Source organism: Nerophis lumbriciformis, linkage group LG18, assembly GCF_033978685.3.
Source record: "Nerophis lumbriciformis linkage group LG18, RoL_Nlum_v2.1, whole genome shotgun sequence".
NCBI classification, from domain to species: Eukaryota; Metazoa; Chordata; class Actinopteri; order Syngnathiformes; family Syngnathidae; genus Nerophis; species Nerophis lumbriciformis.
Window position 1 is genome coordinate 30,697,510 of NC_084565.2, and position 23,479 is coordinate 30,720,988.

At 39.3% G+C, this 23,479-nt stretch overlaps 1 protein-coding gene across 1 annotated transcript in view; it reads left to right on the top strand.

Annotated features, from left to right (window-relative positions):
• The first annotated feature begins 8,224 nt into the window (after positions 1-8,224).
• Positions 8,225-23,479, top strand: part of LOC133617799 (E-selectin-like) — a 33,073-nt gene continuing 17,818 nt past the window's right edge. Inside the window, exons 1-6 of the mRNA XM_061978027.1 lie at positions 8,225-8,354; positions 8,577-8,660; positions 8,796-8,867; positions 9,012-9,118; positions 10,890-11,003; positions 11,066-11,165. The gene's annotated coding sequence lies outside the window, so the exon portion shown is untranslated. The remainder of the gene's footprint in view (positions 8,355-8,576; positions 8,661-8,795; positions 8,868-9,011; positions 9,119-10,889; positions 11,004-11,065; positions 11,166-23,479) is intronic.

Below are 23,479 nucleotides of genomic sequence, written 5' to 3' on the forward strand. Positions count from 1 at the left end.
TGCGCTTGCTATTTCTAATAGAAAAGCGCTATATAAATCTCATCCATTATTGTTATTATTACTATTAGCAGTGCCTGACTTCTATATACGCTTGAGTGGCACCTTGAAACGGCATGTAATGTGAATTACGGTTTTTAATTAAAAAAAATTTGCAATCATTTGCTGTAACATTTCAGTGGATTATGATTACAGTATTTTCCTGAGAAATAGTGACGTTAAATGCTGTCAAATCCTGGTCCTTTTTTAAAAGTGAAAGAATGCCAAATTGTAATTTGAAAATGATGTCGTTCAAATTTGATCAATTTGACATCAAACCTAGCATTTTGGTCCGTGTTTAGTTTACTCAAGTTTATTGTTGGTCTAACTTCATATTTTTCATGTGATTATCCACTAAAAGCAAATAAATCATAAAGAGTTAAACATGATGTCGTTGTACATTTTGATTAAAATCTTAAATTTGACGTCAAATTGACATCAAGGTACCCACTGGGAAAATCCTGTAATTACTCGAATTAAAGCCTTTTTAATCGTTTAAAAAAAAAAAAAGAATTACCAATCTCTGTATTTCTGTCAGGCTTGTGCAAAAATTCTGGATTTTGATTTAATTAATCTAAAAAAATTGGAAACAAATTGGCTCCACACCACAGGATATTGAATTGAAATTACAGGAAGTGGAATTAAATTAATTGCAATTCAGATACATTTCTTATAGCCAAGTAACAGGAAGGATTTGTCACATCAGGGCTGCCTCAGGCTAAATTAAGGCCCTAAGCATATGTTAATTTTTTTTTTTTTTTTTAAACATCACACTTTTTTTTAGTATAAAACTATTTTTTGTATACTTTTTTAATCAAATTTGAATTAAATTTGATGTTTGTTTTGTACAAAAACAAATGAATGGGAAATAAATTGCTCAATATATTTTTTAGGAACCAAATTACAATTTTAACATCATTTAAACATAAATGTATAACTCTTCCCAACTTAGGTCCAACCAGAATTCAAACCCAGTTTTTAAAGACAAACATAACGCTTGGACCAAGTAGGACTGCAAGGTGAAATCGGACATTTTATTTTTTATCAGTGACAGAGCAGGAAGGGGCTAGGAATATGTTTCAGTAAAATTTAATATGAAGCTGTCATTCATTAATTGACATTTTACATGCGCTTCTGCGCGTGTTCTGTGCGTTTTAATTTTAATTTTGATAATTGATTACTAAAAATCCAAACACTAAAAATAAACACATTTCTTCCATTTTTAAAACTTAGGATAAAGTGAAATATTGTGGGAAATTAAATATGTTCCCACTATTTTGTAAAAGTTATTATACAGGGGTCTCATTTGGGTTTTTTTGCAAGCCACATCACAGTTATGGCTGCCTTCATTGGGTTGCTTGTAACAGTAATTGTTTTCAAATGTATAATTTACGAAAGGGACAAGCGGTAGAAAATGGATGGATGGATGGATGGATGGATGGATGGATGGATTTGTTTATTAGTTTTGTGTATGTACAAAATGCTGGATGAGTTGCTTTGAAATCATAAGGCAAGGTGTTTTGTTTGTATTTTTTGCATGATAAGATAATGTGTCACGCTTGGGTCGCATTTTTCGTTCTCCCAAGATGCAGCAGGAACTCCGGAGGCAAGGTGCAGGTAAGGAAATGATTTATTCCTCATAAATTATACAGGATAATAAGTAAACAGAAAAGTGTGCCGATTGCACTGGTTGCTATGGCAAAGCTAACGGAAAAGCTTGGCACAGTAAACACGAGCAAAGAAAGAAGGAGTCGTCAAACGTAACTTTTGCTTAAAGCCAGTGTGTGGCGAAAAACAGGAATAAGTTGCTCTCTGATTAGTGCCCAGGAGCAGGTGAGCGTGCCGAACACTAATCTGAGGCAGGTGAAACTAATCAGCACCTATGACAACTAAAACACAAACCCAGGGGTGCTGAAAACAGAACCGAGGGAGTCAAAAACTGAACAAAACATGATCCGGGCAATGGATCATGACAATATTACATTTTAGAAGATATACAATTTCCTGTATTACATACATTTTTTCTGTCAAAATGGGAAAAATGAATACATTTAGTCAGAAGGATGAGGTGCTTTAATGACACACATTATTTCCAGGCTTTCCCAAGCCACATTAAATGATCTGGCGGACCAAATCTGGCCCCCAAACCTTGAGTTGAGCTTTATAGAAGATGTTTATGTGATTAAGGCAGGGGTGTCAAACTCATTTTGGATAGGGGCCCACATGGAGAAAAATCTACTCCCAAGTGGGCCAGACTGGTAAAATCACGGCACGATAACTTAAAAATAAAGACAACTTCAGATTGTTTTCTTTGTTAAAAATAGAACAAGCACATTCTGAAAATGTACAAATCATAATGTTGTTGGTTTTTTGTTTTTTTTACACTTACATGTTGCGGTTAATAGTTTTCTATCTTTATTTGTCGTTATTTATACTTTCCGAATAAATGATGTGATAATGTTCATCAGTCAACTCATTGGTGTTCATTTTCAATCCATCAATATAAAAAAATAATATCAAAATCAAATTACAATATGTTATTTATGTAGTTTGCTCTTTTTCCTTGACTGGTGCACTAACATCATGTGGTTTATTTTTTGTACATATGTAGCATCATCTAGAAAGATACAAATGATTGCTATTGCGACCTCTAGCGGACACATTTAGAACAGCAGTTTATTTCATTCAAAAATTTCGGCTCATTTTTATACTTAGCAAACTCATCCCGCGGGCCGGTTAAAACCGGTTCGTGGTCCGTACGTTTGACACCCCTGAATTAAAGTGTTCAGTCGTTAAATGGTTTTAGACCTACTCCATGTGCAAAGTGCCTTGACATAACGCCTGTTGTGATTTGGACTTATATAAATACAATTGGATCAATAATAATTGTACAAAAGACTGTCAATGTAAAACGCTTGTTTTCTTTTTGTGTCATTGGGTTGCTTGAGCGTTGTTCACTTTTACGACACCGGAGGGGGCAGTGAACGCATCATTGCACCAGCCAGCCCTGAAAGTTACTGTGAACTTCGTTGTCAATTGTTTAATTGGCAGTGCATGTGCGTCAATACAAAAGTGAGTTACTTTATATACACTTTAATGTCACTTGCTATGTGATATCTCAGGGCGGACACTCTAACCACAAGGCCACTGAGCAGGTTAAGCTTTTCAATCTGGCCCGCCGGACATTCCCAAATCATTTTTTTACATCTTTAAGATGGAAACTGTAGCTGCCATTATGATGTGCAGTGATGTTTGCAAATTACCGTGAGTCTTGAACTATACAAAGTATTTCAATGGTTGGAATATGGGCTTTTGCATGATGTACTATGGTAGTCTAATAAATTACTATGGTAATCTAAGTAGTTACTATGGTAATCTACGTCAGTGTTTTTCAACCTTTTTTGAGCCAAGGCACACCACCAGCAGAAATCATTAAAAATCGAAACTCAGTTGACAGTAAAAAGTCGTTGTCGCAATTGTTGGATATGACTTTAAACCATAACCAAGCATGCATCACTATAGCTCTTGTCTCAAAGTAGGTGTACTGTCACCACCTGTCAAATCACACCCTGACTTATTTTGAGTTTTTTGGTGTTTTCCTGTGTGTAGTGTTTTAGTTATTGTCTTGCGCTCCTATTTTGGTGGCTTTTTCTCTTTTTTTGGTATTTTCCTGTAGCAGTTCCATGTCTTCCTTTGAGCGATATTTCCCGCATCTACTTTCTTTTAGCAATCAAGAATATGTCAGTTGTTTTTATCCTTCTTTGTGGGGACATTGTTGATTGTCATGTCATGTTCGGATGTATTTTGTGGACACCGTCTTTGCTCCACAGTAAGTCTTTGCTGTCGTCCAGCAATCTGTTTTTGTTTACTTTGTAGCCAGTTCAGTTTTAGTTTTGTTCTGCATAGCCTTCCCTAAGCTTCAATGCCTTTTCTTAGGAACACTCACCTTTTGTTTATTTTTGGTTTAAGCATTAGACACCTTTGTACCTGCACGCTGCCTCCCGCTGTTTCCGACATCTACAAAGCAATTAGCTACCTGCTGCCACCTACTGATATGGAAGAGTATTACACGGTTACTCTGCCGAGCTCTAAACAGCACCGACACTCAACAACAACCCATAATTTGTAGACTATAATTACTGTTTTGCAAAAAATATCTGTCAGGGTCAGAAGCGAAAGAAGATTTTTACAACAAAGTTGTAAAGCTTAGTGATATATCAGATTGTAGGTGAAGTTTTTTTTTAACCTTTGCGTTCATATTTCGCTCTTTGTTGCATTTTTTTTGTGTTTCGCTTCATTGTAAAATATGTCGATGGAGAGAGGGTGTGACGTTCATATGTTGTCAATATTCAGTGTTTTATCCTTCATAGTTAATATTGTAAATCCCACATTCTTTATTTTCATGTACATTCTGGGTGTCTCATTCAGTAAAAAAATGTAAAATTCCATTCCGTTTTATAAGGCGGTCTGTCCATAATGTTTTTAGCATTTAATCGGACATTATTGTGAGTTTTTGTATTGGTGGTCCTAAAAATCAGATATACCGGCCCCCAGACACATTTTTTTCTCTAAATTTGGCCCCCCAAGATAAAATAATTGCCCAGGCCTGCCCTGGACTCACCTGTGCTGTCAGAGGAAGCAGGAATGCACCAGATTCCACACACCGCCCAGTGGTGACCCACAGCAGATATTAGGCCCTCGCCACGAACCCTCCTCTCCCCGACTCGCCATCTCGTGTTTCCCGCTGCATGAAACCAGAGCTCGCCGAGCAGAGAGCGCGAGTCAACGGTCAGGAACAATCTAGGCGTCTGTCATTGCGCCGCGCTCGTGCCAAGGCGAGCGTGCAGCGGGGCCCCCTCTCTTTGTGTGGAGTATCACCGCGCTTCGGCCCTTTGTCCTTCCAAGCAGATGACGGGAGGAGAGCCAAGTAGGGACGAGATGAACATCCCTCAAAACCCCCGCCATCATACGGTCACGGCGGGCGGCGATAACCTCGTTATTGTGCTGAAGGTAGCCCGACAGTTTCCTGTCAGCGCCGCGGTTATTTATTGCGGCGTACGTGCCAAGAGCGGGCCACACACACACACTGTATGTCTTTCAGCCGCCATAATTGGCTTCACGCTGGTGCAACGCCAGCACAGATCAAATATTCGCTCTGCTGAAGATGCTCCTTGATTCCACACTCAAAGCGTCAATTACTAATTTTTTTTTACAAAATAGTGCTGACAAATATTATATTAAGTAGCCAGAATGGGAAATATTCACTTCAATATGATTGGAAATATCAATCAATTGATTTATACAGCCTTTATTCACAACAATATGTCAAATTTGCCTTTACTTCAAGAGAAGAGATTCATCTATAGCCGTGGTCCCCAACCCCGGTACCGGTCCGTGATGCATGTGCTCCTGGGCCGCACAGAAACATTAAGTAATAATTAAAGCTGCAAGCAGCGATGAAAGGGACCGACTTTGACGGCACATAAAATCCAAACCGGAGCAGTAATTAAAACTCTTTGGTCAACTTGTAATCAGAAGGGTTCAATCTCTCTCCTGTGTTAGTTTGAAGCCGACACGACAAACGCGCTCAGAGGAGATAATGTTTGACAAAAGGTGACCGGTTTTTACAAAACTTTTGTTTTGAAGGGGGAATTGCAAACTTCCTGTTGATTTTTGCTGGGGGTTGTCAATATATGAAATGTAGGTCTAAATAAGACCTACATGGAGGTTTTTGTTTCATGTCTCTAAGACATACCTACTGGAAGTTACAGGCAGTTTTGTCTGTGTTTTCTTCCTAGGGGCGCTAGAGCGCAATTTCGAGTTTTGGGGTTGGATTTTTTATTAGATTGCAATTTTTGCCAATCCTGGTGTGTGTGTCCAGTTTTGTGAGTTTTGAAGCATGTTAAGGGGGTCAAATTACAGCTCAAAGAGGCAAAAGTGACTGTTTTTACTAAACTTTTGTTTAGAAGGGGGAATTGCCAACTTCCTGTTGATTTTTGCTGAAAGATATCAATGTATGAAATCTAGGTCTAAGTCAGACCTACTTAGAGGTTTTTGTTTCATGTCTCTACGACATTCCTACCGGAAGTTGCAAGCAGTTTTGGCTGTGTTTTTTCCTAGGAGGCGCTAGAGCGCAATGTTGAGTTTTGGGGTTTGGTTTTTTGATTAGATCGCACTTTTTGCCAGTCCTGATGTGTGTGTCAAATATGGTGAGTTTTGAAGCATGTTAAGGGGGTCAAATTACAGCTCAAAGAGGCGGCGGAATAATAATAATAAAACCTTACAAATACAATAGGGTCCTCTGTCCCAAAGGGACATTGCGGTCCCTAATTATTAACTTTCGCCTGTCCCACTAAACACACCAATAGCTTGTTTATAGCTGTACCATATTTTTCGGACTATAAGGCGCACTTTAAATCCTTTAATTTTCTCAAAAATCGACAGTGCGCCTTAAAAGCCTATGGAAAGTGTGATGCTAACCATAGAAACAGAAATGAAAGTGACATAGCACTGCTCAGCAGCCGAATGAAAGCAATGACTGTCAATACTACAGTAAGTTCGTATAGATATTACTTTGTTGACCGGACAGTGAAACGCTTACAAAAGTGGTACAATTTGGAGTTCAAACCAAATATCTAGGAAAAAACATGTCTCAGAAGTCAACAATGTACATCAGTACAGTGTTTTTGAACCTTTTTTGCGTTGGAAAAATCCGGAGGCACACCACCAGCATTAAAAAACGAAACTCAGTTGACAGTAAAAAGTCGTTGTCACAATTGCTGGATATGAATTCAAACCATAACCAAGCATGCATCACTATAGCTCTTGTCTCAAAGTAGGTGTACTGTCACCACCTGTCACATCACGCCGTGACTTATTTTGAGTTTTTTGCTGTTTTCCTGTGTGTACTGTTTTAGTTTTTGTCTTGCGCTCCTATTTTGGTGGCTTTTTCTCTTTTTTTGGTATTTTCCTTTGGCAGTTCAATGTCTTCCTTTGAGCGATATTTCCCGCACCTGCTTTGTTTTAGCAATCAAGAACATTTCAGTTGTTTTTATTCTTCTTTGTGGGGATATGTCATGTTCGGATGTACTTTGTGGACGACGTCTTTGCTCCACAGTAAGTCTTTGCTGTCGTCCAGCATTCTGTTTTTGTTTACTTTGTAGCCAGTTCAGTTTTAGTGTCGTTCTGCATAGCCTTCCCTAAGCTTCAATGCCTTTTTCTTAGCGGCACTCACCTTTTGTTTATTTTTGGTTTAAGCATTAGACATCTTTTTACCTGCACGCTGCCTACCGCTGTTTCCGACATCTACAAAGCAATTAGCTACCGGCTGCCACCTACTGATATGGAAGAGTATTACACGGTTACTCTGCCGAGCTCTCGACAGCACCAACACTCAACAACAACACATCATTTGCAGACTATAATTACTGGTTTGCAAAAAATATTTTTAACCCAAATTAGATCATCTCCCACGGCACACCAGACTGTATCTCACGGCACACTAGTGTGCCTCGGCACAGTGGTTGAAAAACACTGCATCAGTATATGCATAGGTTATTTGAAAAAAACTTTTTTTTAGCTTTTGCGTTATAGGTGACAAAACAAATAGTTATTAGTTTCATACCTCAAAATTAATACCTTTATTTAACTTTCAGACTGTTTTAATGGCCAATTTTGAAGGACGAAAAAGACACCTTTTTTTGGTGTTTGTTTTTTGTCGAACCACCGGTTTAGTGGGACCGAATACACCTGTCTTACACCACTGCCTGAATGCTAACATTTTTTTTGCTTTTTCCTCTGCTTTTTGAGTGTGTGTGTGTGTGTGTGTGTGTGTGTGTGTGTGTGTGTGTGTGTGTGTGTGTGTGTGTGTGTGTGTGTGTGTGTGTGATACCGTCACAGCTAGACACAGAGCCGGCCCAAGGCATAAGCGTAATAAGCGCTTGCTTAGGGCCCCGCGGCCACCAGGGGGCCCCCAAAAGCAATTAACAAAAAATTCTTATTTTTTATTTTTTGCATGTACGAGTCTGACTGATGATTTCTAAATGATCAAAGATATATTTCTGTACTAAAACACAATTTTAGGTCAACAGAGTGCTGCTGCTGATCTAGGCCTAGTGATTCTTCCTGCCTCTCTTTAAATGTAAAGCTGCCTCTGCTGCACCTGTGACGTTTGCCGCCTGCCGTGCAATGCTAGTGCGCACTGGGCATCAAAAGCGCAGATAGAGGCAAAACAATGTCACAAAAGAGGACATATCCTTCAGGTGCAGAAAAAAGGAAGAAGAAGAAAGTGGAAGAGGAGAAAAAATACCATGATAAAGGTATGTTTGCATGACTTGGTAATAAAAAGTTTATCAAAGAGATTTGTAGCTGTAATTAGCTTTAGCTAGGTGACGTTAGCTAGCTAGCGCGGTGCTAGCAATATGTTTTTAGCATCAGGTTACTAGTGAGATATGTTGTTTGCAGCAGAGCACGGTAATTTATGTGAGTAAAATAAACATTATTTTTTACATCAACTCATAAGTTATGTGAAACTTCCCCAGGAGCATTGTTAAAATACTTTGGAGGCACAGAATCAGCCCAGAGCCAGTCCACATCCTCAGGCTCAACTGTGAGTGATGAATCAGGTGAGGAAAAGACTGTCAGTATACAATTAATTTCTTAGTATAAACATCACACCTGAAGGGAAATTAATATAGTCAAAGTATCTCATTAACATGTATGTATGTATTTCATCTTAGGTCCATCTCCATCCTCTACAGTGCTCTCTCACACACCTCCATCCTCTGTGCCCACTGTCCCCTCCATGTCTGAAACCACAGCTGATTTATCTAGTAAGTTAACTGCAAAACACCCTTTATAATTGCTCATTGTACTGCAGAACATTCTGAGATTAATAATTATGTCCAACAGTGCAATTTAATGACCTTATAGGTCCTTCTTTTTTAGTCATTGTCTTTCTTTGGTCACTTCCTCAGCAACTTCCACCACAACGTCCCCTTCACACCATGGACCATCATCAGCTCCGCCAGTTGACCCAGCTGAGTGGCCTTCTTTCCTCTCAGATTCAGACAGGACTGAGCAGGTGATCAGAGGACCACTGTCTATTAAGGAGAACTTTTCATTCCCCAAACGGCATGATGGCCGAAGTTTTCATTATCATTATACCTACAGACAGCTAGTCAATGGGGAAAAAGTCAAGCGTAGCTGGCTGACTTATTCAAGAAGTAAAGATGCAGTCTATTGCTTTTGCTGCAAATTATTTTCCAAAAAGTCCTTAAAACTGGCAGCCGAGGGACAGCTGGATTGGGTCAACATAGGTGCACTGCTGAAACAGCATGAAAACAGTGAAGATCATTGTAGCAACATGGTGAAATGGAAGGAATTTGCCTTGCGTCTTTCAAAGGGGAAAACTATTGATGAATTTAACTTCAGTAGACTGCGCTCTCTTTGTACAAAGTAAACATTAAATATGAACAATTAACTAAAAATATAAACTAGTAATTAAAGACTAATATGTACAAGATTGGTGAGAGAAGATGACACTTTTACTGTAAATACAAAGCTTTATCACTTGGACTGTTCAACCCCAGGCCACTCTTGTAGCTGAATGTTTTCTACATTTTAAGATTAGGAACCATATGTGGCACTCTGGACATCATTCGTTCATTCATTGGTATTATTTATGTTCTTAACTGGGCCACCCCCATATCTTTATAAATGACATGTCATTTGTAAAGACATGCCAGGCTGACAATAGGATAATGTAAACAACACTGCCAGAGCCGCAATGAGTTTATAGTAGGTGTGTGAATGATCAACAATCAATATTATTGGCAGAAATAGAGGGGCCCAAAATCAAATTTTGCTTGGGGCCCCATGGAGGCTTGGGCCGGCACTGGCTAGACAACATCAATGTAACTCATGCCATTTGATACCCATAAAACAGGGCTGTCCAAACTTTTTGACTTGGATCCAGCAGGCCGAGTGACTGTTTTGCATTTTACCCATCATGCTTTGTAGTATATTTTAAATGGGTGTAATTTTGAATTGTGTATTGTGCTTAGACATATATTATATACAATATTGTCTACAATGTTTCAGTGGGCAGGTGACATTTTGGGGCACATATGTGGTAATTTGATGTGTTGGTTTTGGTTTAATTTCACCATGGGCGAGAAGGGTTGTGTGGATTGCTACATATAAATCTTGTTAATCTACAGTATGTTCTAATTTAATTTTCATGTTTGTTGACTAGCAATACTTAGATTTGGCCTTAGAGCAGTGGTTCTCAAATGGGGGTACGTGTACCCCTGGGGGTACTTGAAGGTATGCCAAGGAGTATGTGAGATTTTTTTTTAATATTCTAAAAATAGCAACAATTCAAAAATCCTTTATAAATATAAATAAAAACCTATCTTTTTTCCCCCAAATAGTTCAAGAAAGACCACTACAAATGAACAATATTTTGCACTGTTATACAATTTAATGAATCAGAAACTGATGACATAGTGCTGTATTTTACTTCTTTATCTCCTTTTTTCAACCAAAAATGCTTTGCTCTGATTAGGGGTTCTTGAATTAAAAACATTTTCACAGGGGGTACTAACTGAAAAAAGGTTGAGAACCACTGCCTTATAAATAAAATGATAAATGGGTTGTACTTGTATAGCGCTTTTCTACCTTCAAGGTACTCAAAGCGCTTTGACACTACTTCCACATTTACCCATTCACACACTGATGGAGGGAGCTGCCATGCAAGGCGCTAACCAGCACCCATCAGGAGCAAGGGTGAAGTGTCTTGGAGGACTATATTAATGCAATGTGTTAAATTTTGTCTTTAATGTTATTAAAAGGTATTTCAAGATGTCCCGGGGGCCGTACTGAAGACGCCGCAGGGCCGCACAGGATGACAGTTCTGTAATATACGAAGCCCTTCCTGTTCCATTTTTATTACAGTTCTCCAAAATGTGAGTAGTTTTCATTTGTTTTAGTTTGATCATACTGTGGGTAACTTCCCACTACACAGCAGAGGAGGACAAGCAAAAATGGAGGTGGAGATGTGGAAGGTGCACGCCACGCTACAGACGGCGCTGGATGGCAACGTGGCGAATTCGACACCTCCAAATGTGGTAATGAAACGTACAATGCATGTTACCATGAAACATCTGGTGTGTGATGAATACAATACTTACAGTACAAACACTTTGTAGGGCGCAACAAAAATACAAGACTGGAACGTTACCTTAATGGCAAAGACTACTTCCTGCATACTTAGTCTACACACTATTGGGGCGGTATGGCTCGGTCGGTAGAGTGACCGCGCCAGCAACTTGAGGGTTCCAGGTTCGATCCCCGCTTCCGCCATCCTCGTCACTGCCATTGTGTCCTTGGGCAAGACACTTTACCCACCTGCTCCCAGTGCCACCCACACTGGTTTAAATGTAACTTAGATATTGGGTTTCACTATGTAAAACGCTTTGATTCACTAGAGAAAAAGCGTTATATAAATATAATTCACTTCATTTCACTTCACTTGACTGCCGTATAAATGCCACCAAAAACATTGTCTGCACTGTTAGTAAAGGTTCTGTGATGGCGACAGATTGATCTTGGGGGGGAAAAAAAGCACTTTGCATGATTTCCTATAAGAACAATATCAGGGTGTATACAATGCCTGTCAATCATCATAACATAACATGACTCTATTCTAAATGATAATACCAGAGGGTGTCCATTGTGTTTAAGTTGGACGTTTTGACCAGCAGAGGGCGCCAATGTGCTTTCCATCACCTTTCTGCTGCAGGCCTAAAAATCAAAACATATGGTCACTGCTCTGCTCACATGCGTGCAAAAAAGTAAAAAACAGAAATATTTGAAGCCAATAACGTACAATTGCATTCACGTGGAAAAGTCCAACTTTGAGCGCTGGTCGACGCTTGGTCATTTGGGGGCATTTCCTGTCCGACAGGATGTGCATGACTCCAGCAGAACAATGTGTTTGTGCCAGTCAGATTACATCCTTCGTCTCGCTTGGCGTTGCACCCGCAGCCAGAGGAGAATACGCCCAGACGGTGTGGTGGGCGCATGGTAGGATGAATACCAACATTGACACTGGTATCGGTTTACCAAGCTATTATTATTGGAAAGGGTGTTTATTGGTATATAAAGACAGGGTGTATTTACAGAAAAAGGTATAGGAATTATGAGGGTGTACTAGGAATAAATATACTATATTGGTGTAGATCAGCGCTCGGCAAATTACGGCCCACGGGCCTAAGATTTTCAATCCGGACCGTTCTACATCATTTTTTTAGACCTTTAACATCAAAACTGTCGCCGCCATTCATTCATTCATTCATTTTTTATTTATCTCCTTCATTGATGTGCATCTTTGATCAATAGACAATTAAACCTCAGCAACTAAACACACATATTTACACACCAATGCCTGAGAAGGAACAGGATGAAGAAAATCTTATATTTTCCTGCCCCCTTCAACATAATACGTAGTCTTACTTAATGGATAGCATACAAACCCAAACAAATACATCCAAATATAATGAAAACAAACAAAAAACACACAAGTGCAAAACTTCATGAAGTACAAACCGAACAAAAAAAATTAATATACACCTCACGGGATGATACAAAACAAAAAGACAAAAAAATAAGTAAAATAATTAATATAAAGCAAAATGTAAACACTTATGGCTGTCCATATGATTTATTGTTCTGTCTTAATATATTTTTTTCAATTGGAATATATTTTTACAGTGTTTTAGCTCATTGTAAAGAGAATTCCATAGTTTGCCGTCATGATGTGCAGTGACAGTAAGTCTTGAACTATAGAAAGTAATTCAATAGTTGAAATCTGCACTTTTGGGCATTACACGAGTTATTACGGTATTCTACGTCACAGCAGTTTAGACGAGGAATAAAGCAGAGTGGGCGGGGTTTGTTTTCAGAGCAGCCAGCCCGAAACGCGCGTGTCAGAAACAGATGCAAAAGCACATTTTTACGTGATAATATATCATATTGTAGGTGTTTATTACACTTTGCATTCAAATTTTGCTGTTTTTTTTTTTTACATTTTTGTTGTGTTTTGCTTGATTGTAAAAGATACACAACTATGGAGGAGCTGGTCTGAGAAGTAAAAGAGGAGCGACGTTCATATGTTGTTAATATTCAGTGTTTTATTGTTTATAGTTAATATTGTAAATCACACTTTCTTTTTCTTAATTTACATTTTGTGTGTCCTATTCAGTAAAAAACTGAAAAATTCCATTCCGTTTTTTTGAAGTGGTCTGTCATAAAGTTTTTCAATCCAATCCAATCCAATCCACTTTATTTATATAGCACATTTAAACAACAAAATGTTTCCAAAGTGCTGCACAACAATGTTAAACACAATTAAAAACAACATAAAATAAATATGATTAAAAACAATTTCAAAGGGTAAAACCAATTAAAACAGTACGGTAAATAGAAATCAAAATTTTAAAAACACAGAGGACCACACAACTCACATAGTGTTAAAAGCCAGAGAATAAAAGTGGGTCTTAAGACGAGACTTAAAACACTCCACTGTGGGAGCAGTTCGAATATGGAGGGGCAGAGTGTTCCAGAGCTTAGGGCCGACCACAGAGAAGGCCCTGTCTCCCCTGGTTTTAAGTCTGGTCTTGGACACCACGAGCTGGAGCTGGCTCTCGGACCTCAGAGCGCTTTAGAACTCTATCGGACATTGTGACTTTTGGTATTAGTTTTCCTGGAAAAAACAAACATACATACTGTACAGCAGATTTTTACAGCTAAATGTGTATACATAATTTATACACACATACACCTTGGCCCCCGACCCCCACACACATGTTTTCTCTCAATGTGGCCCCCGAGTCCAAAAAATGTGCCCAGCTCTGTTGTAGATAAAGAAACAAGGAATACTGCAGGTACAGTCGTGGTCAAAGAACATAATGTCATGGCTGTCTTGAGTTTCCAATAATTTCTACAACTCTTATTTTTTTGTGATAGAGTGATTGGAGCACATACTTGTTGGTCACAAAAAACTTATTTTATGAATTTATTATGGGTCTAATGAAAATGTGAGCAAATCTGCTGGGTCAAAAGTATACATACAGCAATGTTAATATTTGGTTACATGTCCCTTGGCAAGTTTCACTGCAATAAGGCGCTTTTGGTAGCCATCCACAAGCTTCTGGTTGAGTTTTTGACCACTCCTCTTGACAAAATTGGTGCAGTTCAGCTAAATTTGTTGGTTTTCTGACATGGACTTGTTTCTTCAGCATGAAGAAACAAGTGGTTTGTATGGGCCGCACCGTACTCAGTTCCAATACAATTTTCCACCACTTGTGGCAGTAATGACAATATCCCACAAACAGAGGACGTCCGGAGCTAAAGTCATAGAGAAGATTCTTAAGCACAAAATTTATGACTCAAGTGGTGAAGCTGTTTTCATTTGCACTTACATTTAATGAACAGTTTAGTTAAAAAGCATATTTATTATCAATTAAGTTTATTTGTTTTGGCACAACATAATTGTGCAATTATTTTTCACCAGTTATTTATAAATCCCTTATTACGCGGTATATTAGTTAGTACTTATTTTCTCATCAACCTAATCCAAGCCTTAGGTATACGTTGAATAAATAATCTTTGCGATGAACACATGTTTTCATATCATTTGACATAGGTTAGATATATTTATTGAATATGATTCAAATCAAGAGTAAGATTACTAATTCAGTGTTAATATTTGAGTGTAGTGGAAAAAGTTGGGCCCCAGGTCAAAAAAATGAAGAACCCTACTGTATATGGTGTAAATAATGCATGTTGCAAAGTTATGGTGTCTGTATTAAAATATTGTTAATATGCAGAAAAAAATGCAAGTATATTATAGCTAAAGGAATAATGTATCTATTGGAATATAAGTTATAAGTACTGTAAGTCTCAATATGGAACTTATGTGCCCTGCACCAAACTGCATTTCTTTTAAACATTTGAATATTTAACTATAAATGTAGACCAGGCCTGGGCAATTATTTTTGACTGCAGGGGCCAAATTTAGAGAAAAAAATGTGTCTGGGGGCCGGTATATCTATTTTTAGGAACACTAATACAATAAAACCCCTCACATTAATGTCTGATTGAATACTAAAAAACGCTTTAAAAAACGGAATGGAATTTTACATTTTTTTTACTGAATGAGACACCCAGAATGTACATGAAAATAAAGAATGTGGGATTTACAATATTAGCTATGAACGATAAAACACTGAATATTGACAACATATGAACGTAACCCTCCATCTCGATCGACATATTTTGCAATCAAGCGAAAGGCAACAAAAATGCAACAAAAACAGCGAAATATGAACGCAAAGGGTAAAAGAAACCCCACCTACTATCTGATACACCTGATACATCACTAAGCTTTAGAACTTTGTTGTAAAATTTATCCTTCCACGTCTGTCCCTGACACTCGCATTTCAGGCTGGCCGCTCTGGAAACACTCTGTGGAAACGCTCTGTGGAAACGCTGCCCACCCACACTGCTTGGTGTGTTAGGATTGAGTTCAAGGGTGGACCCTGGGATGCAGAGAATGGAGGCAAGGTATACGATAACAAATGAAAATATTTAATAAGTCCAAAATGGTAACTAAGGGTGATGGGGCAAAAGTGCACACCATGGGAAATATAACAAAAGTAGTCTCTTTCAGAGGTTGGCGGAGCAAAGGTCAGGACGCACACAGCGTGGCAAAAACTAGTCCTCTCAAAACAAGGTGGCTAGGAAAACAAAAACACAACGAGGTCAATATTACAGAAATATGCGAAGGCAACATACCAGGGAAGCAGAATCAAGGTAGCACATGTCAGAGCGGAGTTCAGGAACAATAACCGGCAGGGACCAGCTGGTGGAGACGCGCTTAAATGCTACCAGGAAGTGATTAGCAGCAGGTGTGCCTCGTTGGGAACAAAAGACTGGGGAAGAAACTGAAAAACCAATAGAGAAGGCAGGGAGAAGACAAAAAACATAACATGGTGCCTCGTCTGAGCTGCTGTGACTTAGATTACCATAGTAACTAATTAGATTACATAGTAACTAATTAGATTACCATAGTAACTAGTATATTATGCAAAAGTGCAGATTCCAACCATTGAAATATTTTGTATAGTTCAAGATTTACGGTCATTTGAAAACATCACTGCACATCATAATGGCGGCTACAGTTTTGAACTTAAAGATCTAAAAAAAAATATTTGGGAATGTGCGGCGAGCCAGATTGAAAAGCTTAACGGGCCGCATGTGGCCCACGGGCCTTAATTTGCCCAGGTCTGATGTAGACCTTAGTGTTTTGTATGAATATTATAATCAAGCAAACGCCATATATTGTAATATTACTGGCAACAGTAATCTGTTTCAGGAAATGAGTCTATTCTTAATATTGTATTAATCATGATAAAATGACGGCAGCTTTGAGGAATGTGAAGTTGTATGTGCTGGCGCTGAGCCAGCGGTCAGCATGAAAGCCGACTGTGGGAAGCTATTGTTTGTGTGAGGAGAAGAGCCAACGCGGGATAAACAATCTCACATTCGCCGCGCTCTGCTTCCCGGCAGCGCACCGGAGGCGTTTGCTGTTGTCGGCCGAGGAAATCATTATTTGCGTCTTGTTTTAGGAAAACAGCTCTAAATAGAGGCCTTTTTTTTTTTTAAATACACTTACATGCAGTGCGTCAAATATGGCAACAAAATCATACTTTCACAAAATAAAAGCCTGTTTTATTGTAAGTTTATGAGCTACATATAGATGTATTATTTTGGCTTATTTTGTCAAAAAAACTAACGTCAAAACAACAGCAATTGAATGTATCCGGGTAGCAGTCATGGCGCCTGTTGTTTAGTTGGCCACACCCTCTTTATACACCATTATGGCACTTAATTACATTTTCAAACAGAATGTTCCTGTTCAAACTGTGCGTAATGTTACAGTGCCCAAAACATACTAAATATACTCGTTGAATAAAACCTCTGCCTTGTTTGAATGAATATTTAGGCCTACTACGCTACTGTACTTTAACTCTAAAGTCCTTAGTGGCCACATGTGTGGACAGCACCTTTTAGTTCTTATTTCCAAAATTGTGTACATGTCATGACTTGGTCTTGGGTGTTAGCTTCTCCGGGATGCAACGGAAAGTTGGCTCGGGCGAGACGGGAATGTAAGTACATTTTTATTTAAAGACTATAACTACAAAAAAAGGAAGTAAACAAAAGGCGCGCACAATGGCGGAGAACAAACTATGAAACCAAAAGACTATAAACATGGAGCAAAAACTTACTTTGGCATGGGACATGAAGCAGGATCTAAAAGGATGAAGAGTGTGTAGAGCATAATTGTGGGATGTCGTCAGAACGACAAACTGAAAACAATGAACTTAAATACTATAGACATGATTAGTGAAAGCAGGTGCGTGACTCAAAACGTGAAACAGGTGCGTGACGTGACAGGTGAAAACTAATGGTTGCTATGGTGACAAACAAGAGTGCATACTGAGTCCAAACGTGGAACAGGTGAAACTAATGGGTAACCATGGAAACAAGACAAGGGAGTGAAAAGCCAGAAACTAAAGAGTCAATAACTAAACAAAACATGACTAAAACAAAACATGATTACACAGACATGACAGAACACTACTGAATTGGCGTCTTATGGCCGCTTATGTGGACACTTATACTGCCATCTGGTGGTGTCAGAAGAGTATAACATTTGGGGGGAAAAAGTGTGAAAATAAAAATTTGCATGAAGTACACGTTTGTGTACTTATGGATTAAGTACATCATATCAAAAGATGATTTTTAGTTTTCATTCTAATTAGGGTCCAATAAGCCCAAAAAGCAAAGAGAAATAAAAAAAGCAAACAGCTTGGGCCTTAAGAGGTTAATATAGGTCATATAATGGTGGTACTTTCGAAAAATTTAGAGTTAAAGGTCGAAAAAATCCCTGGTTTTCCTCTGAAATTGGAAACCTTCTCAAAGAGAGAGACAGTGCTCGGGCCAGGGCTCGAAAAACAAAGACAGAGGTTGACTGGCTTAGCTTTCGCCAGCTTAGAAATAAATGTACTTTGCTTGTTAAGAGAGCCAAGTCTGATTTTTACCTGCATAAATGCAAAAAACATATAAATGACCCCAAAAGATTTTGGCAAACCATAAAAGCTTCTTTAAATCATGTGACAACAAATGACCTTATTGATTTATTGAAACTTTTATTAGTAGATTGCACAGTACAGTACATATTCCGTACAATTGACCACTAAATGGTAACACCCGGATACGTTTTTCAACTTGTTTAAGTCGGGTCCACGTTAATCAATTCATGGTAACTTTCCAAGTCCTTTAATTACTCAATCTGATAAGACAACTATATCAAATTGTTTTAATGAGTATTTTGTTTCTGAGTCGTTGAATCCTCAAATGTCAAATGTTGGTTTAACTCAGTGTTTTTCAACCACTGTGCCGCGGCTCACTAGTGTACCGTGAGATACAGTCTGGTGTGCCGTGGGAGATGATCTAATTTCACCTATTTGGGTTAAAAATATTTTTTGCAAACCAGTAATTGTACTCAGCAAATGATGTGTTGTTGTTGAGTGTCGGTGCTGTCTAGAGCTCGGGAGAGTAACAGTGTAATACTCTTCCATATCAGTAGTTGGCAGCCGGTAGCTAATTGGTTTGTAGATGTCGGAAACAGCGGGAGGCAGTGTGTAGGTAAAAAAGGTGTCTAATGCTTAAACCAAAAATAAACAAAAGGTGAGTGCCCCTAAGAAAAGGCATTGAAGCTTAGGGAAGGCTACACAGAACGACACTAAAACTGAACTGGCTATACAGTAAACAAAAACAGAATGCTGGACGACAGCAAAGACTTACTGTGGAGCAAAGACAATGTACATCCGAACATGACATGACAATCAACAATGTCCCCACGAAGAAGGATAAAAACAACTGAAATATTCTTCATTGCTAAAACAAAGTAGATGCGGGAAATGTCGCTTAAAGGAAGACATGAAACTGCCACAGGAAAATACCAAAATAAGAAAAAGAAAGCCACCAAAATAGGAGTGCAAGACAATAACTAAATCACTACACACAGGAAAACAGCAAAAAACTCCAAATAAGTCAGGGGGTGATGTGACAGGTGGTGACAGTACACCTACTTTGAGACAAGAGCTATAGTGATGCATGCTTGGTCATGGTTTAAAGTCATATCCAACACTTGCGACAACGATTTTTTACTGTCTACTGAGTTTCGTTTTTTAATGATTTCTGCTGGTGGTGTGTTAAACACTGGTTTAACTAATGTTAATATACCACATATACCGCAGGCCGTGAATAGACGCAGCACCTGCACTTTTGAGTTCACACCTGTATCAGTATCTGAGGTAAACAGTGCACTGAAGAGCCTGGACACAACTAAAGCAGCAGGACCTGACCAAATTCAACCCTTTTTCTTAAAATTGGCTGCTGATTTTGTTGCTGAGCCTCTCTCGCATATTTTCAACCTAAATCTAACAAGTAAAAGCATTCCAAAAATCTGGAAATCGTCCTTTGTTCTTCCCCTGCTAAAAGGGGGTGAACCCACAAATACAAATAATTACAGACCAATTTCTTAAATTATGCATTTTAGCAAACTTGTTTGAGAAGATCATCAGTAACCAGCCAAAGGAGTTTTTAGAATCAAACAATATTTTATCTTTGTTTCAATCTGTTTTTAGAAAACAGCATAGCACTATTACAGCTGCTCTTAAGGTCCTAAATGATTTAATCGGGGCTGTAGACGGCAAGAAATATTGTGCCGCCCTATTTATTGATTTGTCAAAAGCATTTGACACAGTAGACCACAGTCTGTTAACTTACAGGTGGCTGGGACCACCTCTTCATTACTGGACATTACCAAGGGAGTTCCGCAAGGCTCAGTGCTGGAGCCCATTTTATTTTCCATCTACATAAATAATCTTTGCAATAATTTGTCAAATGCAATGTACCATTTTATTTTTACGCAGACGACACCATTATTTATTGCTATTCCACCTCCATCACTCAGGCTTTTGAGTTTTTACAAGCTGCTTTTGATGTCATCCAGGCTGATCTTAAATTGGTTTTAAATACAGATAAAAGCAAGGCAATGGTTTTCTCTCATTCAAGGGTGCTACTGGAAATTATTCCAAATATTGTAACATCAAATGGAAACCATATAGAGCAGGTCTTAAACTACAAGTACCGTATTTTTCGGACCATAAGTCGCAGTTTTTTTCATAGTTTGGCCGGGGGTGAGACTTATACTCAGGAGCGACTTATGTGTGAAATGATTAACACATTACCGTAAAATATCAAATAATATTATTTAGCTCATTCACGTAAGAGACTAGACGTATAAGATTTCATGGGATTTAGCGATTAGGAGTGACAGATTGTTTGGTAAACGTATAGCATGTTCTATATGTTATAGTTATTTGAATGACTCTTACCATAATATGATACGTTAACATACCAGGCACGTTCTCAGTTGGTTATTTATGCCTCATATAACGTACACTTATTCAGCCTGTTGTTCACTATTCTTTATTTATTTTAAATTGCCTTTCAAACGTCTATTCTTGGTGTTGGCTTTTATCAAATACATTTCCCCCAAAAATGCGACTCATATATGTTTTTCCCCTTCTTTATTATGCATTTTCGGCAGGTGCGACTTACACTCCGAAAAATACGGTACTAAATAAAAAGTCCTAATGTTACAATAATTATTCATATTTTTAACAAGATTAATAACACTTTAATTGTATTTCAATATGATAGTATTTTTTTTTTTACTATAAAACAATTAATGGGTCTAAAAGAACAAAATGTTTGTTTTTTTTAATAAAAAAAAATATCATCCACATGAAGCTTTTAGACTCCAGTAAACTACAAGCACTTAACTAGGTCTAAAAATAGCCTCTGTGCTCTTTTGGAGAATGATAACAATCAGATCAGAAGCTCAATTGACTCTTAATCAATTGAAGTGGGCATGTCAGGGCTGCCCGGGACCAGAGGGTTAAATTGCCTTTCAAATGTCTATTCTTGTTGTTGGGTTTTATCAAATAAATTTCCCCTAAAATGCGACTTATACTCCAGTGCGACTTATATATGTTTTTTTCCTTCTTTATTATGCATTTTCGGCCGGTGCAACTTATACTCCGGTGCGGCTTATACTCTGAAAAATACGGTACTTGGGTTTTACTCTTGATCAGGAGCTTTCATTTGAAGCCCATACTAACAACCTGGTCTCTAAGCTTAGGGTAAAGCTTGGTTTCTTTTTTTAGAAATAAAAACTGCTTCTCTCTTAAAGTCAGAAAGAAATTGGTGACAGCGACTATCTTGCCCGTAATTGATTATGGAGACGTGCTTTATTTTAGTGCTTCATTTAAATGCCCTGGGTCCTTGGACACTGTTTTTCACCTAGCACTAAGATTTGGTTCTGGCTGTCGTAGTCTCACCTGCCACTGTCAACTGTATATGAAGTCAGACTTATCTTCATAGAGCGCACACAGATACACACATTGACTATCATTTATAAGGCTCTTTTAGGTTTAATGCCTCCATACTTGTGTACTCTGTTACAAAGAAAAAACAGCTCTTATGCATTACACTCTAACAATTTGTATGTTTGAACTGTTCCCCATGTACGGACTGGATTTGGCAAAAGAGCTTTTGGCATTGCTGCCCCTCTGGCATGGAATGCATTGCAGATGAAACCGAAACTCTCTGAACTACTTCCATTTAGAGCCTTCCGTTCTATCCTGAGGGACGGATAGCGAGAGACGTTTGCACAGTGCCTGTGTTTTTAAAAGGTGTAAATCTGTATTGTTTTACAGTTCTCTTTTATGCATTTTAAAATGCATGTTTTAACGTATTACTTTTCTGAAACTGCTCTGTGACATGTGCTGTTGACCTCTTGGCCAGGTCACCCTTGTGAAAGAGATCTTGATCTCAATGGGTTTCCTATCTGGTTAAATAAAGGTTCTACTTGGAGAGCCAAGTGTTTTCTGAGGTGGTGAAAAAAGTTTGAAAAGCACTGCAATATAGTAACGCTGCCTGAGGCTGAGCCAATCATCCATCCATCCATCCATCCATCCATCTTCTTCCGCTTATCCGAGGTCGGGTCGCGGGGGCAGCAGCTTAAGCAGGGAAACCCAGACTTCCCTCTCCCCAGCCACTTCGTCCAGCTCCTCCCGGGGGATCCCGAGGCGTTCCCAGGCCAGCCGGGAGAGATAGTCTTCCCAGCGTGTCCTGGGTCTTCCCCGTGGCCTCCTACCGGTCGGACGTGCCCGAAACACCTTCCTAGGGAGGCGTTCGGGTGGCATCCTGACCAGATGCCCGAACCACCTCATCTGGCTCCTCTCGATGTGGAGGAGCAGCGGCTTTACTTTGAGCTCCCCCCGAATGACAGAGCTTCTCACCCTATCTCTAAGGGAGAGCCCCGCCACTCGGCGGAGGAAACTCATTTCGGCCGCTTGTACCCGTGATCTTGTCCTTTCGGTCATGACCCAAAGCTCATGACCATAGGTGAGGATGGGAAAGTAGATCGACCGGTAAATCGAGAGCTTTGCCTTCCGGCTCAGCTCCTTCTTCACCACAACGGATCGATACAGCGTCCGCATTACTGAAGACGCCGCACCGATCCGCCTGTCGATCTCACGATCCACTCGTCCCCCACTCGTGAACAAGACTCCGAGGTACTTGAACTCCTCCACTTGGGGCAAGATCTCCTCCCCAACCCGGAGATGGCACTCCACCCTTTTCCGGGAGAGAACCATGGACTCGGACTTGGAGGTGCTGATTCCCATCCCAGTCGCTTCACACTCGGCTGCGAACCGATCCAGTGAGAGCTGAAGATCTTGGCCGGAGGAAGCCATCAGGACCACATCATCTGCAAATAGCAGTGACCTAATCCTGCAGCCACCAAACCAGATCCCCTCAACGCCCTGACTGCGCCTAGAAATTCTGTCCATAAAGGTTATGAACAGAATCGGTGACAAAGGGCAGCCTTGGCGGAGTCCAACCCTCACTGGAAACGTGTCCGACTTACTGCCGGCAATGCGGACCAAGCTCTGACACTGATCATACAGGGAGCGAACTGCCACAATAAGACAGTCCGTTACCCCATACTCTCTGAGCACTCCCCACAGGACTTCCCGGGGTACACGGTCGAATGCCTTCTCCAAGTCCACAAAGCACATGTAGACTGGTTGGGCCAATCAGTGGCCACGATACTGAACAGTGTGCTCTGATTGGCTTGCTCTCATTGATTGATTGATTGAGACTTTTATTAGTAGATTGCACAGTACAGTACATATTGCATACAATTAACCACTAAATGGTAACACCCGAATACGTTTTT